Here is a 20333-nt window from a genome sequence, read left to right as displayed (position 1 = left end):
AGAACCCCCTTGCTCCAAAGATACCTTTTCTTCACATTGCTTCTACGGTCTTTTTCCATCGTTCCATCTTAGATCTTGCCCTTTTCAATGTCTGTTTCTTAAATCTTCCAAATGTATTCCTTCTTTAGGCCCTTTATTCTCCCCTCTATCTGGAATATTCTTTAGGGTTCTTCCCAAAGGTGTTTTGCTCAGAGATGTCTTCTTTGAATCTAATTAGTACCTCTGACCATCATTCATTACCTCCTGACTCTAGAATCTCTATATAGTTTAATGAAAAGTCATCAATGATATCTATCTATCTATCTATCTATCTATCTATCTATCTATCATCTATCTATCTATCTATATCTATCGTCTATCCAGTCTGTTTATTTTGTTACCCCCATTGGAGCATAAAGCTCTACGAGTCCATGGTTCTTGTTTGTCTTAATCACAGTGGTAGCTCCAGTAACCTAGAATTGGACCTGACAGGTGATAAGTACTTTCAAGAATATTTTGATGAAATAAATGGATGAATTCATTTATACCATTCATAAAAATACTAAACATCTGATTTGAAGGGAAAAATAGTGATCATAATCTCTGTCCTATAATTAAATTTCTCCTTTGGGAAAATTCTATAAAAGTACATCATTTAAGTGCCACATACAGTTATGTAATATATTCCTAGGACCTTATAATTTTATAAAACCATAAATATGTAGTTTTGATGAAATTTTTCTGGAAAAGGACAATTTTTTAAAAAATTGTGAATTGCCATTATCACTTTCAAGTCTTTTTCTAAAACATATCCCTGAAAAACAAATAAAAAGACTACGGTATGGAAGAGCCTTCAGTATATTTGATTGAAAATTAATTATCTGTGGAGTTATTAAAAAATATCAGCAGCCTACTTTACTCCAGAAAACATGTTTTCTATTATATCAAAAATTTTTATTTTTTGACATGTGTGAACTTGCATGAACTTTTAGAAGTTGGATTTGTAGTTTATAGTTTTTGGATGGCACTTCTTAAAATTTGTAATCGTGTTGTTGAAAAATATTTCATAGCCTAAAAGTACTATATATTGCGAAAGCTAGACCAAAAAAAAAAAAAAAAATACCGCCTTTCTAGCATCAAGCCCTCTTTAAGTCATTTATTTGAATATTTTTCCTATTGTGGAAAAGACCTATAAACAATAAAAACATTTTAATGTTTGCCTGGAAAATGATAGTTGGTAACATTTAACCATTCCTGTTCCCGTCCTGCTTTCTCTTGTCACCCTGAGTGCAGCGCTCACTGTGGTTCAGCGGAGATTATTCCAGCACAGATTGGCTTGGGCCCCTGCCCAGTCGTCCCGGAGAAATAAAAAACCAGAGATCAGCACAAGTTTGCGTGAGGCCCGAGGAATTGTTCCCATGTGCATATTTCTCTTTCGATTCCCTCCCCCTCTCCTCCCTACTGTGTTCAAACCTGCTCTTTGCTCCTCTTTAGAGAACTCTTCTAAAAAAAATTTTCCACCATATCAAGAGGGCTTATTTCTATCTGTTTTTATGTTTAAAGTTTGCCAATATTGAAGGGACCCTGATGAAACCAACATTTTTCTATTGCAATTTCCCAGAAAGATTCTGCAAGGATTGCAAAAGCGTTTTCCTTGCACGAGGTCTCGGTTAGAACAGGCTGTATTATGCGGAAGGAACGAACAACCCCGATAGCTTGAAAGAACAAAGGTTTATTTCTTGCTTACTTCACATGACTATTTTAGTCGGGGTTCTCCAGAGAAACAGAACCAATTATTTGTATTTTATATCTTTATATTTATCATGAAGAATTGAGTCACACAATTATGGAGGATGAGAAGTTCTGTGAGCTACTGTGTATAGGCTAAAAAGACCAAGGAAAGCTGGTGGTGTAATTCAGTCTGAATCTGAAGGCTTGAGAGCCAAGGGAGCATATGGAATAAATCCCAGTCTGAGGGCAGGAGATGAGGTGAGATGCCCTGCTCATATAGGGAGGCAGTAAAACAAGGGGCGAGTTCCTCTTTCTTTCTCCTTGTGTTCTGTGTGGGCCCTCGGTGGATTGGGCAATGCCTCTCACATGGGGGCAGGTAATCTACGTTACTGAGCCCACCTGCACAGACCTATCCAGAAATAATGTTCAGTCTGGCATCCCATGGCCAGTCAGGTTGACATGTAAATTAACCATCACCAGGCCTGTCATGGGTGGGTTGGGAGCTCTATCCCAAACATTGTAAGCACTAAGCCAATGTTGCACTCACCATGTAGAACAATGCAGGCCACTTGGCATAGGGATAGAGAACGTGGTGAACCACAGACCGTGTCTTAGAGCTTTGCCTGTCTCTTCAGCAATAATAGGATTGGCCAATCAAGTCATTCAGCCACGTTTACCTTAAGGAGACCAAGCAAATGTCCATTCATTGTGTTTCTACCATGCTTAGAAGAAGAGTGAATTGAATAACTCTAATGATTTCCCAACATAACATCTAATTGCTTGGAGGGAGCAGTCTAGAATGCCATAATGAAAGGTCTTGAGTATCCGTCCTCACATGCCAAGCAAGCCTATTCAGTCAGTGCCATCACTAATGCTAGAGACCAGGTAGTTGAATCTTGTGGGCTGGGTGGTTTCTTTTTCTGACTGGCCATCAGCACACAACTTGGGTGTTTTTAAGAAGCATCAAATATCCGTGGAGATTTCTACAAATACAGATGCTCAGGTTCCATCTCTGGGAGTCTTTTTCATGAAGTTCATAAGTATTCCCTATATCTCTCTCTAGTTTTATTTGTCTGATACGCTTCACCACAACAAAATAGAATTTGGCAATAATTTTCTGATCATAGCAGTGATATGATAGTAATCCTTCTTTAAATATAAATTCTGATAACTAGTCGAGTGTTCTCTGTTTCATGGCAGAAAAAGGAGATTCATGGCTTGGACTAATCGTCTCTCTAGGCCAGACATGGCATGTAAGAAAGAGTTCATCTCATAGAATAACTCTGGTTGGTTTGGGCTGCCTAGAGCACTGTGCAGATAGAGATGGAGTCTGCATCATAGCTCATCATCAAAAGCGTGCAATGATTTACTAACAATGTCTGCCACTGGCGCAGGAAGGGAACGCATGCCAACTATTTGTCTTTGCTTTTCCAGATCATCACTTCTCACCCATCTCCTGCCCTCTTGGAAATTACATTCCGATCTAACAATCTGATTAATAGTTTGTTCCCACTAGTTGTTGTGTAGGTGTGATTTGAATGACAAGCATCCATGTTTCAGTCACTAGATATGTTGTCTTCTTCAGAGTAAATGAAAAACAAAACACAAACAAATCCAAAAAAATGTATAGCAACCATTTAGGAGTTTGACTAAATCGAGTCGGTCCCAGAGATCTGTGACTAACTGATAATGTAAATTTCTTATGTTTATTTAAGTTTTTCCACTGCTTTGAGAGAGAGAAGGCGAGAAAGAGAGGAAGGAAGAGAGTAAGAAGCATGAACTCTTTGTTCCACTTAGCTGTTCTACGATATTTTCAGTTGTGCACTCATGGATTGCTTCTTGTACATGCCCTGACCGGGGGTCGAACCTGCGACCTCAGTGCATCAGGACAATGCTTTATCCACTGAGCCACCCGGGCAGGGCATGTCATGTCACATAAATTTCTTAATTGGAAAATATGAACTTGAACGTGATCTTCCCAGAAGATACTCGGTTTGGGAAACTGGACGGCTTTCTTCTCTGATATCACTATATTCTTTCTTCCTGACTTTGAATACTTTTCAACTGGATGGCATAGAGGGAACCATTGCAGAATAACTCATTATGAACACAATAGCAGAAGAAACCCACGAGAAGTTCAAGGGAAAATTATAAGCCATGTGAAGGATAAATCACGCTCTGATAACTTATCAAGATGGGGCTGAAGACCGCTAAGAGCGGTAAGGAACAAAAGGCTGGAGAATTCGAAAGAGCTGCTCTCGTCTTGTCTAACTCTCCCATCAGTGTGTGATTTAGGGGCTGAGAAAATACATGCCTTCTTGGCACCAGGATAACATTTTGTGTTAGGCTTCTTGCTTCACTCTTAAAGACAAGATGAGGTCGGGCTGTCTTTTAAATGGGATCGTTGATCATTGAACATAAGTATTTGACAGGTGCCGCAGTCGCAGACACCCTCATAAGCTAACGAGAGATGGACCGCATGTCAAGAGAAATTAGGAGAACATTTCAATCTGCCCAAGTTACAGGACTAGACGTAAAATATTTCATTTTTTTATATTCTTCATGACTAAAACATTTTTTCCCTAATCTCATAAATCTTCAAGCTCAGAGTGTGTACCAGTAACGTGGACATAAATATATTTCTAGGATGTAATGATATTTATCTAATGGGACTGAGTCTCTGGCCAGATGCCTGCCTGCGCTATTTAGGGAATCTTTCCCAAATCCTTAGACTTAACCCGTTCTTCTCCCAGATGCTTCACGGCATCATTTAACAATTCCACTGGCGATTTTAGTTCATATTTAGGTCACGTAAGTAATTTTAAAGGTCTTATAATCTATGCAGATTTAGAATTACAGAATGTCAGAGATCAGTTTCTTTATTACATGCATTTTCACCAGGGGTAGTATTTCTCCCAAGAGGGTGAAAATTGGTTATTACATATTGCAGTGGTTTGTGGCTTTCCAGAGGCACACAGCACATGCCCAGATGTACAGTATATCTATAGTATTAAAATTTCCAGGATGGGGGATGGATTAAATAAAAAATGCCAGACGCTTCTTAAGGAGACAGTCATGAAAAGGTAGAGCCACACAACTCTGAGTAATTTTAGAAATAATAATAGTTGTAAAGATAACTAAGATTTGTTTTACATTTGCCATGTGCCAGGTACTATTTCATGTGTAATACTTAGATGATCACAGTTCCTCTGTCAGATCTGTAGAGTAGGTGCTTTGCATGTCATTTTACCTGTCTGTGGGTGAAGGGGTGCATAGAAAGCATATAGTCAAGTCATTTGAAATGGCAGAGCTAGGATTTTAACCCAGACTCTCTGTCTTCAGTCTCTTAACCACTCCGCTTCCCTGCGCTGTACAGCAGCTGCCTGTTACACAGGTGAGAGGGTAAAAGCCCAGAGAGGGCCCGTTGCTTTTCATCACCACTCGGGCTGATCCTGGACTTTGGCCACCTGCGATCCACCCCCTCTCAACTTGTCCAGGATTTTGTCTAATGAAATTTCTCTACCACCAGGGGTCTTTTGATATAGTGTCCTTCTCATATTGGTAAGGGGACCCTTGTCAAAAGTGAGGTCAGTCAAGTTGGTTGATGGTGTTGTTCTTAACTTTTCTATATCCTGGCTGATGTTCTGTCTACTCAATGCTGTCTTCACTCTTACCGAAGGAGAATGTTGAAGTCTCCAACTATAATTGTGGATTTCTCTATTTCTCCTTTTTATTCTGTTACTTTCTGTTTTCTGTATTTGGAAGCTCTGTTTTTAGGTAAATACACACTTAGGATTGTTACGTCTCTTGGTCAACTGACCTTTTTAACATTATATAACGTTCTTCTTTATTTCTGGTAATTTAAAAAAAAAAGAATTCTGAAGTCCACACTGTCTGATATTCATAGTCATTTCAGTGATTTTTGATTGGTATTTCTGGCACATCTTTTTCCATTCCTTCACCATCCCTACCTATGCCATTATATTTAAAGTAGGAGTCCTGTAGAAACATATCCTTGGGTCTTATTCTTAACATTTATCTGACAATATCTGTCTTTTAAATAGTGCGATTAGACTACTTACATTTCATGTATATGTGGTAAATATGTTTAGATTAAAGTGTATCATTTTATTATTGATCTCAATCAGGTTTTCTTTTTTTGTTGGTTTAAATAATTTATTAAGTGTGCGATCACAAGAAATCCTCTGAAGGACTGTTGCCCTGTACGGAAACGATCATTGCTGGCTTCCAGGGTCGGACTAAAGCAGTGGTTCTCAAACCTCAGGGCACCTCAGAGTCACCTGCAGGGCCTGATACAGCACAGGTAGCTGGGCCCATACCCAAGAGCTTCACATTCAGTAGATCTAGGACAGAACTCAGGGGCTTCCTTTTTTATAGATTCTTATCTGATGCTGAGGCTGGGGGCAGAAGGGGAGGTTCAGTACTACAATTTAAGAACCATCGACTAGTAGGTGTGAGCAGGGCACAAGAGCAGAAGCCACATGTATGTATGTGTGTGTCCAGCTGTTGTAGGTGTCCTTGCTTTTCCCCAAACAGCACAGTTTTCTCATGATTTCAACCATTGATTTCACTGACAATTGGTCTCGTGTGAGTTTTAATCATGTACGAATTTGGCAAGTCCTCGCCCTCTCTCATTAGCTAGTTATTAACCAGCTGACTAAATCCAGGTGATTCCTCCCCAATTAGTTTTAAATGTTCTTTGTTGGCTGTTGACTACTGGACAGGCATACGGAGATTCACACCCTTCATCACTTAAATTCCCTAAATTTTGCTGTTGATTTGTCTCATACTATAGCATCTTCCACTTTCTTGCTGCTCTGGGAACCTGGGAGTTCTAGAAAGAATTCTGAGGGATAGAGAACAGATTTACTGAATTAGTCCTTGCCGCAAAGTCCCTTATGTGCATTGTCACATTTCATCTTCATTACAGTTCCTTTTTAGTGCATTTTCTCATTTTAGAGAAGAGGAAAATTTCACTGAACATAGTCACATAGCTAAGTTAAGCAGCACATCCAAACTCAGGTTTATTTGTCTAATTCCAAAGACTGTTTTTTTTTTCCCCATCATACCATGCTGAGGGTAGACTAATTTTATATTTCTAAAATATGGGTATTGTTTGAAATAGCCTCTTATATTTTTAATGAATTAATATCTGAAATATTTGAAAATGTAATTAACACTTGGTCTTACATTACCTGAGGAAGGCTACTCTCTTATTCTGAGTAACTCAGTGACCAAATGTCCTCTGATTCTCTTTTAAGGCCTCTCTTAGGTGTCGTCATTTCATTAGTAACCACCTGATCCTCTAGCAAATATTGGCTGGAGAAGTTCAGACTTTCAGTTTATCGAGAAAGAAGCCAGCTACGTTTTAACATAGAATGTTTAGCTTGGACAGAATATCAGACTCATAAATACTAATTTGTGAGAAGTCCTTGGGGTCCGCATGGTTAAGTGACTTGATCTTTGGCAAGTACACAGCAGAGGAGCCAACGGGGCTGGTGGGTAGTCAGGAAGTCCCTGCAGTGATGGATTTGACACTGTGGAAGGGGATCCACTGTCCTCACTGCCTGACAAGATTGTCCTGGTGGCAGCATAACAGGTATTTTTTGGCAAATGGCCATTTCCGCAGCCCCACACCGTCAACAGTTCAGCAGTTAAAAGCCGTGTCTTAGGAGAAGCGGCTCTCCAACCCCTTTGGTAGCCTCCCCAGGGTTAGTGATATGGAGAAGCTCCATGAAGATCAAGGGAAACATAGTGAGTTGTGTACAGTCAGCAGGTGACACTACTGTTGTTAGCTTTCAAAAAATCAAAACACATGGTGGAACTCAAAGAGAGGTACCCTGGGTGTATATAGTACCTGAAATAGGTCAGATGGTTTGTCTCTGTATTTCTAAGGAGAAGGACACTTCTTTAGACTCATCAAGGACATAGGTAGGGTGGGAAGGTGTGATGGGCCCAGGATTCTATAGATTCATCAAGGACCCAACAAATAAATATCCTTGATTTGTCCATCATGTAAACACAGGCTGGTCTGAAAGGTCAGTGCCTTGCTGTGTGCACAGAGGGGGTCATGAATAATAATAAGAGGTGGAGTGTGAGTCAGCCAGCTGAGGACCTCCACCAAAGGGGAAAGTCGAGTCCTGCGTGTGAGGCACTATTGAAATATTTGATGGTTTCAGTGGCTGTATCCCTAGTATGTTGCAGTTTAGTCTATTTGAACTTGATAATAATGGCCTGTAGACTGAAGACAGTGTGAAAAAAAAAAATGGCCTTTACTCAAGCTGAATGAAGGGTGTATGGGAACTGTCTGTACTATTTTTGCAACTCTTCTGTAATTCTAAAATTATATACATATGCTCTTTGACTTACAATAGGGTTTACCACTCAATAAACTCATTATAAGTTGAAAATATCATCAGTCCAAAATGTGTTTAATACATCTTATCTACTGAACATCATAGCTTAGCCTGGCCTGCCTTAAACATGCCCAAATACAGTATCCAAAAAATGCTGGCTACTCAGTGCCCTGTAGAGTTTGTCTAATGTTGTGATCGCATGTCTGACTGGGAGTGGTAGCTCTCTGCGCTGCTGAGCACCATGAGAGAGTATTGCACTGCGTGTCGCTACCGGGGAAAAGATCAAACACTCAAAATTTGTAGTACTCTTGCTGCTTTTGCACCATCGTAAAGTAAAAAAAATTGTTAAGTTGAACCATTGCAAGTTGGAGACTGTCTGTGAAGCAAATGTAGCAAAGACATATTTGTGTGTATGTGTGGTGTGTGTGTATATATATATATCTCCATATATATATATTTCCATATATATGTATCTCCTTTGGAATAAGATAAACTCTAGAAGTAGACACATTCTATATAGATTGAATGGATGCATGCCGTTGATCTTGGAGATTTTGATATCAAGGAGAATGGGCGAGCACAATGCCGTGTTCAAGACCATGGACTCTAGGGTTGAGAAACTTGGGGTGTGATTCCTAGACCTAATATTTACCCACGCTGTGATCTTTGTCATTTTATATTCCCTCATTTTACAGATGAGAATATTGAGGCTCAGAGAATTTAGTAATGGATACCTACCTCATATGGTAGTTATAGGAGTTAAACGAGTTCATTCAAGTAAAAATGCCTGAGACAGAGTAAGCATTCAGTGAGTGTTTGCTGTTTTGTGATTATGATAATTAATATTAGAGTAGAGACAGGATGTTTTTAAGGGCGCTGGTGAGATCAGACAAATTCTAAGCCCTGACAATTAATGGCCTTCCTGTATGTCAGGATGTTTCAGAGACTGAAGGTACAGAAAGAGGTAGTCGTCCGGGGGGTAAAATGGAGGGGGAATCAGTGTTCCAGGGCACCAGGAAGACAAGCTAGGTCACAGGGGCCATAGCGGAAAACTTCTGAACCTCAATCAATCACGGGACTCCTAGAAGCCCATATTATTAATAGTCAATGTAATAAACCCTGAACGTTTCATAAGCCTGATTTGTTGGAATTCTTCCTTTGGCTATCAGGTAGGGCTTGATTTTGTTTTTTCTCAGATAGTTTCTTTTTTAACTTTATAATTTATTGGGATAGCTTTTTAATTCATAGTCACTTTGAGTAAGACTTTCTCTCCATTTTAAATGAAGACTTTGAGATCTTTCTGTAATAATGACTGGATTTGCCATCTTACCGAATTGTTAAGGCCCTGGGTCTGAGCAAACCTGTCTCCCCAGCACTCCCCCTTCCCCACGTGCACAGTGACCTCTGGATGCTTTAGACCAACTTTCAAAATATAACTTCAGTAACCCAAATGCGACAGCAAGGAACAAGTCCAAATATTATGAAAGTGATGCTGTCATGGTCTGCAGTCACTTTCCTTCATTCTAACTGTAGACGGAGCATATTATTTCCCCCCCCCCTTGAACTTAACCTTGATTTCAACATGATATGTTATCATTTTAATGTCTGTGGTCTTATTCAAGAATTGAGTGATGAAAAACCAAGACCCATGAAAAATGGTCCAGGATAAAAGCCTCTATTAGGAACATAGTCAGAAAGAGATTAAACTGATTGCATCCAGGGGAATGTGGGTGGCGAGAGACCAGACCTGTGTTCCTACTTAGAGTTGCAATCTCTGAACACATTTCTTTATTTGATACGAAGTTTATATTAGCAAGGCGTTTGCCTGAATAATGGATGTAGTGATAATGGAGAGGGAATGTAGCACTGAGGCCAGAGAGCTTTGGTTAAGTGAGGCCAGTGATGGTGACTATGGGGTGTGTACCCAACCGCGTCTTTTGATTTATTGTTTGGGACTGATGGGTGCATTTCAGTTTTCTAGGGTCCATAGACTTGGTAGGTAACGTTGGAATGTTTGAAGTAGCGATATGGGATAAAGCAGATATCCCCTAGAAATAGGGAAAGGAATATAGCTAGGAGAAGTATTTTGGAGGCTATAAAGAAAATATTTGTCTTGAATGTCCAGGTTCTTAGAAATCTGGGATCATGAGGAAACAAAATCAATGACCAAAAGACAAGTAATCTTTCCCATTATTGATTTTTTTTAATAAAATAAGCACATCTCTGTTTTATATTATAAATATCACACCTACTTAAAATATCTGAAAAATGTAGAAAAGCTAGAAAAACAATTAAAAAACCCAACATATATAACATTAAGCTAAACACTTTTGGCAACAATTGCAAGTCAATTTCAAATGTTTATTTCTACATAATTGCTGTTATTGTGAATATATAATTATGTGCCTGGCTTTGTAGCCATGGTGAACTATTTCCTCATCACTGAAACTTTGCTGAAAAATTATTTTTTGAAAGTAATCAGAAGTCCTCTGAAGGAGAGTGGCCCCCACATGTCAGAAAGGCCAGGTTCCCTACAGACAGGGCTCGGGGGAGGTGTGCTCAGTGTCCCGGGCATACACGCCCCCGTCTTCTAGATGCAGGCCGTCCTGCTTGGCTTTACGCCCTGATCCATGGTTGAGTGGTGTTGAAGAGAGATGTCTCAAGGCTTCTAACTGAGCACCGATTTCTCATTTTATTGCTGGCATAAACTGAATCACATTGTTTTTCCTCTCTGAACCTCTACTCTTTATTTCCCATGTGATGGCTGTGAGATACTTCGAACTCTGGGATGCTGTGTTCTAGACGTAGTGTCTTAGTACAGGCGTACCGGGGAGATATTGTAGGTTTGGTTCCAGACCACCGCCATAAAGCGAGTATCCCAATAGAGAGAGTTGTCATCTCCTGGCTGGTGCAGAGTCTTGCCTTCAGTTTGTAAATAATGCAACACCTGTGAGGCACAATAAAGCAAAGTGCAATAAAACAAGGTACACCTGTACCATGGAACACAGGCTCATATGTTTTTATTGATTTTTAAAAGTCTTCATTATTTCAATGCTTTTTTTTTTAGGTTGTTGCTAGATTCCCGACACTGACGTGTTTTCCCACATCATGCTTACAGTCACCCTGTGAAATAGGTGTTATCATTATCCCTGTCCTCTAAACAAGACGCGTGGAGCCAGAGAGGTGAAGGAGTGAGCGGGGAGCTGGGCTTCCACTCTGCCTACAGTGAGAACTGGCTGCTTCCGAGGAGCTGACCCGCCATTCCCTGGAGCAGGACACTCACTAGGTCAGTCTGCCAGTCTATTGTGTCGGTCACTCACTTACTCCCTTGTTGGCTCATTGGTCCTCCTGGTAGACAGAATAATGCCTCCTGCCAAAGAGGTCCCCGTCTTAATCCCCAGAACCCATAAATATATTCCTTGGCAAAGAGCAATCAAGGTTGCTGATGGAATTGAGGTTGCTAATGGAGTTAAGGTTGCTAATCAGCAAACCCTTAACCTAGGTGAGTAGCTGGAGTACCCAGGTGCACCCGTTCCGTCACAGTGTCTTTAAAAATGGATGCAGCAGGGGAAGAGTCGGGGTCAGAGAGATGTGACGCGGGGAAGGTCACCCGGGCGTTGCTGGCCTCGCAGATGCAAAGAGTCTAGAGCCAAGGGATGCAGGTGGCCTCCAGCAGCTGGCGAGGGTGAGGAAACGGATTCTCCCTGGAGCCTCCCGGAGGAAGCCAGTCCTGTGGATGCCTTGCTTCTATCCCGCGGAGTCTGTCATCAGACTTCTGACCTGCAGGACGGCAAGAGAATACATTTGTGTTGTCTTTGCACCACTAAGTTTATGGGGATTTCTTATGGCAGCCATGGGAAATGAATACATAAGGTATGCTTTGAGAGGATTTTCAGAAGTCGGAGTGTTTCAGTAATAATGCCCAGGGGCTCTGCGTTGTTGGGCAAGGGAGCAGCAGGGGACTCTAACAGGTGGTATAGTATTTGGAGCAGCTGGGTGACAGCTCCAAGGTTCTTTGTAGTTGCCTGATTTAGAACAGGGCCTTGCCTGTTGTCAGGGGTCTGGTTGTGACCAGCCCATAGAAAATGGCCCTGGCCAGGTAGCTCAGTTGGTTAGAGCGTGGTCCCAACATGCCAAGGTTGTGGGTTCCATCCCCAATCAGGGCATAAATAAGAATCAACCAATGACAGCCTGAATGAGTAGAACAACAAGTCAGTGTTTCTCTTTCTCTCTCTCTCCCTGTCTCTCTCTCCTTTCCCCTCTCTTTCTAAAAAGCCATTTTTAAAAAGTACTTTAAAGAAAAAAAAAATGATTAGGCAGGGTCTCCAAGGATGAGACAGGCAGATTTGAAGGGCTATCAAGTGGAGCAGTGAAACCTAATGGAAACATAATCTATGTGAGTTGGTTTTCAGTCTTCAGAGAATATGTTTTCCACTTCTTCTCTATCCTCCAAAGTTCAGACTTTAAACAAAAGAAGTCATTTAAGTGTTGCTCAAGAAGCATTCTTGTTGATTATTGTGTGATTGTTCATCTCCTCTTCCAATTGAACATCGGCTTAACCATATCTTTTTTCAATGACATGTTAAAATGTGTCACAGATAAAACCCAAAATACAGCACATTCATGGGATTACTCAATGTATCAGTAGTCCTGGTGTTTTGTTAGTTACATGTGAAATTTCAGAAGAACTTTTTCAGATGGGAATTGTATTGGTCTGTTGGCTCTGGGAAAAATAAAAAGACAATTGAAAAAAACACATTGTTTGTTTCAAGATGATGGAAACAGAAAATAATTCCCAACAAGAAAAGATCACCCAAAGGCAAGAAGCCAAAAGAACAATAGTGGTTAATATACTAATGTAATAAATCTAAACCTAAATCCTTTCTATTACATTTAGACAAAAGGGCAGTAATAATTCTATTTCATAAGAATATCCCTGGGAGTTACACATAAAAAATATATATATATTTTTTCCTAGGCAGTACTTGGATTTTCCTGTTCTGTCATCTGTTTGTGAAACAATTTAATGTCTGGTAACATCTGCTCAGTCTGCATAATCTGTGTTTCATACTCTGAGTGAAACACGCGGCAGCGTATAAGAACACATTGCCACCGTTATTAAGGGTTCTTTTATTTATTGATGATATTTATAACTTTCTATTCTCCCCAAAGGAACAAAATCCAATAAAAGAAAAATAAGGAATTGGGGCAAGGGAAGGAGTCCGTACAATAACTCTGGGTTAATATATTTACCATGACTATCTTCCAGTTTGGCGCTGACTCTCCTAGCAGCAAGAGGAAAATCAAACTGGAGTGAGGCCTCTCCTTTCTACTTGATAGGATGCCGCTTGATTCATGAACCCTTCAGTAAAGCCAACGAGACTTAAAAAGAAAAGAATAGGATTTAAAATATACACAGTTCTCAGTAGCAGAAAGATAGAATAAAAACAATTTTATAAGGGATTTCCCCCATCGCTACATATTTTTTCTTTTATTTTAAGTCATAAAAAAAATACTTTTGTTTTGCAGCCAAATTCGATAATGGGAGACCCAGCCCTGTATTCTGAGGCAGTAGTAGTTCTTCTAGCGTACGCTGGGAACTCTTGGAGGGCCCGTGAAAGGAGATATCTGGGTTCCATCTTGAGTTTCTGAGTCAACATGGCCTGGGAATGGGCATTTCTAACAAATCTGAGTCTAATATTGGAAATGCTGCTGGACTGGGGACCACACTTTGAGAACACAGCACTGAAGGAAATGGATAGAGATACCTTAGGAGACTCCGAGTAACCTATAGGAAGTGATCTCTAAATGAAGTGCCATGTGCAGCAGCCATTTTCACATGGGTGTTCCTCAGAAACACCTTCACCAAATGCCAAGGACACAACTCTGTCAAGAGGAGTGTTGTAATATGCTCAGTTAACATCGACTGGCAGTGTTTAGCACCTTTTTCCTGTGCTACCCCATTTCAAGGATAAACATTAGAGTTCCTAAGGGAATATATGAATAAATGTAGATTGCTTTCTTTAAATCTTGTGGGTTTTTTATTTTTTTTTTATTTTATTTATTCATTTTAGAGAGGAGAGAGAGAGAGAGAGAGAAGAGAGAGACAGGGGGGAGGAGCTGGAAGCATCAACTCCCATATGTGCCTTGACCAGGCAAGCCCAGGGTTTCAAACCGGTGACCTCAGCATTTCCAGGTCGACGCTTTATCCACTGCACCACCATAGGTCAGGCATTGTGGGGTTTTTTTTTAAGCCAAGCTTTTGATTGAAACTCTCCTCTGTGAACCTTAGTATCTCTCTTAATTCCAAATAAATATATATTTCCAATTCAGGATTGCCGTCTATGAACACAAATAAATATATATTTCCAATTCAGGATTGCCGTCTGTGAACACAAGGGTTTGCTTCCTCTACCTCCAGAAATTCCATTGAAATGCTTATGGGAGAATTGAACCCTATTTGCCTAAGAACGGGAGGGGGATTTCAGTGGGTCAAAGATGGTCGTGAGTGGGTCTGGTGGTGGGTATGAAGATTGGATCAGAGTGACCCTCACTTAAAAATATTTTTATTTTGAAATAATTATTGATTTATGAGAAGTTGTAATACACACACACACACACACACAGAGGAAGATTCTTTACAGGTTGTATGAAGGGAGTTACTCTCATCAGTGTTCTCTAGTGGTGACATTGTACCAGGGAATTGACTTTGGTACAGTCCACAGACTTTATTCGGAATTTATATCAGTTTTACACGCACTGTGTGTATGTGTGTGTAGTCTATACATAGTATATATATATTTGTGTAACCACCACCACCATCAAGAGGGAGTACACTATCATCACAAAGGTCTCCCTTATGCTATGCTTTATAGTCACACCCATGCTGTGCCCCCCTGCACCATCCCTGTTCCCTGGCAGCTACTGATCTGTTCTCCACTTCTTTATTTTTGTTATGGAATCACATAGTGTCTAATTTTTTGAAATTGGCTTTTTTTTTTTACTCAGCATAATCACCTTGAGATCCAGTTGTAGCAGGCATGAGTAGTTTGTTTTTCTCATTGCTGTGTAGTATTCCACAATATAGATGTAGCACACTTTGTTTAATCACTTACCTGTTGAAGGGCATTTGGAAGAAGGGGCTCAGAAGAGCCCTGGGGCAAGGCAGTGATAGTTGGGTTAAGTGTGGGAATTATTATTTCCTGGAGCCTCAGAAACATTCCTGGCTTGGGTTCGGTCAATCACAGAGGTAAGGGCCGGAGGAGAGGCAGGGATGGGGAAGATCTCTAGAACTTCGGTTTGGGTCCTGGTGTCCCAGAGTAGGGCACTCTGTCACATCTGTTGAGGGCATCAGTTGATCTGCCTGCCTGTTTTGAACCGGTTCATCCTACAATGAAACCTGCTTAGTCACAGGCTCCTCCCTGAGTTCCTGGTCTGTCCCTCTGTTCAGAGAAGAGGTCTGTTGGGAGGGGGGAACCCTACTCAAACTAGAGACTCACATGAGTGACTTATATTAATTGATTAAGTGACCTATATTAATTGATTGATGAATATGTACGGAAAGACCGCCAGACATTCAAGGGAAATCAAGGAGGACAGAGGAGGACCAAGATGAACAAACAGAACCCTTGACTCTGAAAACAGAAATAATTCAAGGAAAGGGAGAGAAATTTAACAAAGCCTAATTGTGTTCAGGTTAGCATAGGTGGCTAGTTATTAACAAAAGAGAAGGGAGCTAAACTGGTTGAGCCTGACTGACTAGGACGCTGTGCCTTCCAGACACTCTAGGGGACAGCACATTGCTAAGGGGACAAACGTCCCTCCTTCCCCCTGAGTAGGAACAACCAGCTTTTCCAGTCTCCCCAGGGAACAACCGCTCCTTTCAACCAGACATGCCCCAGATTACTGGGGGAGGGGGTGGTGACACAGGGAAATTGCTCTGCTGAGGTGTACGCAGAAGCCAAAATGGTGACTTAAAGGGGAGGAATCCAACCTGGGAAGATCCAGGAAAGCGATTGGATAGAGGGAAGGCCCAGCGCTAGCCTGGGAAGAATTAGGAAGAAGATTGGTTAGTTTGAAAGAGAGCTTACTCCTTCCCAAACCCGAGGAAATACAGGGAAACTTAACAACGGCCCGAGGTTTGTTAGGTTGTACACCCTCTCTCCATAGCAGCCCTGTGGGCCTGGCCGCAGCCAAGCATGAGCCCACGTGCGGGCAGAGACTGAGGTAGACTACTAACTGAAGCTTCGGATGCCAATGCCAGAGAAAGGGCACAGCGTCTCCGGGTCCTGGCCCTCCTCCCGGGATTGGTGGGCCTATGACACCAGAGATTAGACTTCTTCTGCTGCAAGACAGAGCTCAGCCACCTAGTCGTGGCAGCCTTTGTTTTCGCTCCAATAAACCACACCACAATTGCTCACATTCTTTATGCACAAGTCCCAGAATGCTTTTCTTGGGATTTCATAAGAACCAGTGACTCCACGGAAGAACCCATATAAAAGAGGAGGCTGCTATAAAAGAGATGCAATAGGGACGTTAAACTTCCTCTAAATCAGTGGTCTCAACCTGAGGCAATTAACAATGTCTGGAGACCTTTTTGGTTGTGACAACTGAGGACAGTGTTATCGGTGGCAAGCAGGTAGAGGCCAGAGATGCTGCTAAACACCCTTCAATGCACAAGGTCATTCCTCATGACAAAGGGCTATCTGTTCCTAAAATGTCAAAGCCTCCAAAAGGAACAACCTTGCTCTGAAGTCAAACTATTATTGCCATAATAGTAATGATCAAGAAAAAAAAAAATTCTTTAACACCTGGAAGAAACATTTTAAATAATCACTCAGAACACAAAGCAAAAGATACAGAGAAAATCTGGGGAAACATTGACATAGAAAATCAAAATATGAGGGCCCAGTCCCCAACAAGTAGGATTTCCTCCTCAAAGCATAGACAACGGAAATGAGGAAATAATTCAAAGAAATAATAGAAGGCAATTTTCCAGTACTGAGTGAAGACACCAGGCACAAAACAGGATGCAAGAAAAGAGACCCATAACTAGATATGACCCAGTTACATTTTAAGCCACTAAAGAGAAAGAGACTATTAATATATTAGGAGAAGATGAATGAGGTATATGAAAACTCAATGATTTTTGCAATTTTTCTTTAAGTTTGAAATGGATTCAAAATAAGTAACTCTAAAAAGTCTCCGTTTTGGTTTTTAGTTTTCTCTTTCTCATAATTAACTCCACAGAGCGCATCCTTGTCGATAGACCTTGATAGAAGACAGTTCGGTGGTGAGGCGCTTTGAGCCTCTATGAGTCTAAAGCCATTTTATTACTCACACCTCAGACTTACTGAGGGATTGATGCCAAACCCTGCTCCGTCTGTCGTAATTCCCTCCTTGTTGTCATGGAAAGGAACCTTAGTGATTATCTGGGCCGAGATGTTTATTTTATAGAGGAAGAAGCTCTATACAAGTTCATAATCCAAGGTCACAGAGTCAGGAAGTCTGATTCCTAGACAATGGGCATTTGAAACAGGACCCAAGTCACAGCAAGTCTATAGTTTTGTCTGAATCACATCTCTGTTCATTTTAATGGACAGTGCTCACATTTATAAAGTCTTTCATGGTTTTCTCTCTGTGTTTTCTCATGGTTCTTTTTTTATACCTCTAACTGCTCTTGTAGTTTTCCTGAGCATAATGTTGTTAATGCACCTTGACATCTCATTCAGGATAACGTCTCATCTTGCATAGCATAACCTCACAAAGTTTGGATTAAGTTCATGTTAATTAATTCCCTCACCAGATATTTAATGAGCACCTACTATGTACCAGATGTTGTCAAGGGGATATCTAGAAACAAGATAAAGTCTTGGCCTTCATGGAGTTTACATTTTTGTAAAGAGAGGCACATACTAAACTCATAGACATAATATCAGGCAATTAGAAACGCACAGAGAAAATTCGGTCTGGGTGGAGGCTGATGAACTTGTTATTTTAGATTAGCAGGCAGCAACGGCAATGCCGCCAGACAGAAAATCTGTGGTCATCTTATCACCTTTGGTTTGCCTTATCAGCGAAGATTGAGAAATGTATAATCATTTTTCATTACTTTATCCCTTTTAGTACTCCCTTTGGGAAAGGTAATTGGATTCTGAGAATTCCAAGACCTTTCGCAGGGCTGGACGCCTATGACAAGAGACAGACTGCAGAGCAGCAGAGATGCTTATCAGAAAATGGTATGAGCCTCTGAATGCTCAGATGATCAGGTAGAAAATTAAGATGCTCATGAAAGTGTCTCCATGAACTCATTCCTTCAGCTCCCATCATGGGATGGTGTGCACATATGCACGTGTGGGTGCACTGGGATGTTGCTTGTGTGTTGAAGGTTGGCCTGAACGTTGTTCTCACCGATTCCCCTTGCTGCTGGCTCACTGTTCACCTCAGGAGCCTGGGCTGACCAGGCCACAAGCAGGGGAAAGGAAGGAGGCAAAGGGCATGTATATGGTACCTGAGTCTCTCCTGGGCTTTGTTTTCATTGTTTTAAAAAATGAGATGGTTGCTTCTTGCTCCCCTCTCCTATTCTGTGGCGTGGAAGACACCATATGGCCACAGTTACTCAGGAGATGCTCTAAGACTTTAGCCAGCACCCCAGTTGATCTTCCAGATGACACCAGCCCCAACTGCCATCTGCAGTGGCCTGAAAGACCCCCAGGAAGACGAGCAGAACTGCCCAGCTAGCCAAGCCCACCCACGGAACTGCACGGAAGCAGAAAATGGCTGTGTTAGGCCACTACGTTTTGGAGTGACTTATCATGCAGCCGTTGGTAACCAGAGTAGGCTACCAACATCATTTTCCTACCACATGAGCTGCTAAGATGGCGTGGCATTTGCAGTATTGTTCTGAAAACAACAAAAATAATGCCAGTGCTTTGTGCCGAGGGCCAGCTAGCATCGGAAAGCCACGAAGCAGCCCATTAAGCGGAGGATTCAAAGAATGCCTCTTGCTACAAGCAAAGGACTTTGATAGATGTTGACAGTAAAGCCAACTCCAGGGTGGCGTGTCTCAAAGGCTGAGAATCGCTGTATGGTGTGAGGAGCGCCTGGAGAGAGGTACTAGACGTTGCAGAATGACTTCAGGTGTGCTGCCCGTGGGAGGGCAGGGTACAGTCCCAGACTCCATAGAGAGAGGATCTAGTTCCGGAAGTCAGTATGCCCGAATAGAGGTTCAGAATAGTTGAGCATTCCTTGCCGAGCCTAGCTGCTCCCAGGGGATTTGGTTCACGGCCTGGGACGCCCTTTGGTCTCCATTTTCACGTTTCCCCTCTCTTTAATGTCAGATTCCTTCAGTGCAAGGACTGTGCATTCTTTTGTTTCCTTTAAACCCAAGTAGAATCATTCCTTTTTTTGATGGGAGTCCTGAGGTTTCAAGGGTGCCATAGAGTCTACTTTGCCTGGATATGCTACAGGTGTGCTCCTTCATGCAGAGAAAAGAACCATCAAATAACATATCACCATAACTTTAAAAATGAATAATAAAAAAATTGAGGTTGGTGGCATCATTCACCTTCACAGAAAGTGAAAGGAGAGAGGTTTTGACGTTGCCAAAGGCCACATGCGTATTAAATAGGGGGTTGGGATCTGAGCCCAGGGATTTCCGATTCCTAAGGTGGGTGCTGCACACAGGATGTTAATGTGCCTTACACTATGACGAGTGCAGTGGGTGCCGTGTTTAGCGGAGGAGGCAGACCTGGAAAACTTCCAAAAAGGAGGCACTAGATAGGCACTTTGAAGTCAAAGGTAAACTTGCTGTGCAGGTGGGGGAGGCAGTCAAAGGCAGAGGGAATAGTAAAATGGAGTCAGGGTGGGTTTGAGAGGGCAGGAGGCAAGAGTATCTAGTATCTCCTCAGATATTATATTACTGTGTCCTCAAAATCACCTTGTAAGCCAATAGAGGGAATAGAGGTCAGTTCTGCTCTTTCTCCCCCCGTCACCTCCCCCACCTCCCATATGTGTGCGTGTACCTTCATTAGCTGCATTCACATATATGCAATGTATACTCATATTCACATATATACAACATATATGTTGGTGCCTTCTCCAGGTCTCCTTTATATATAGGACCGGTGTGCCCGTCCCCCAACTGCGGTAAATGTTCCAACGCTCTTGGCTGGCCTTCTTCTCTAAAGAATCGTCGTCATCTGCAGATAAGCCTCTTCACCCGGGAGAAGTGGTTCCCTCGACCCG

Source organism: Saccopteryx bilineata, chromosome 9 (genome assembly GCF_036850765.1).
Source record: "Saccopteryx bilineata isolate mSacBil1 chromosome 9, mSacBil1_pri_phased_curated, whole genome shotgun sequence".
NCBI lineage: Eukaryota > Metazoa > Chordata > Mammalia > Chiroptera > Emballonuridae > Saccopteryx > Saccopteryx bilineata.
This window is presented reverse-complemented; position numbering follows the sequence as displayed.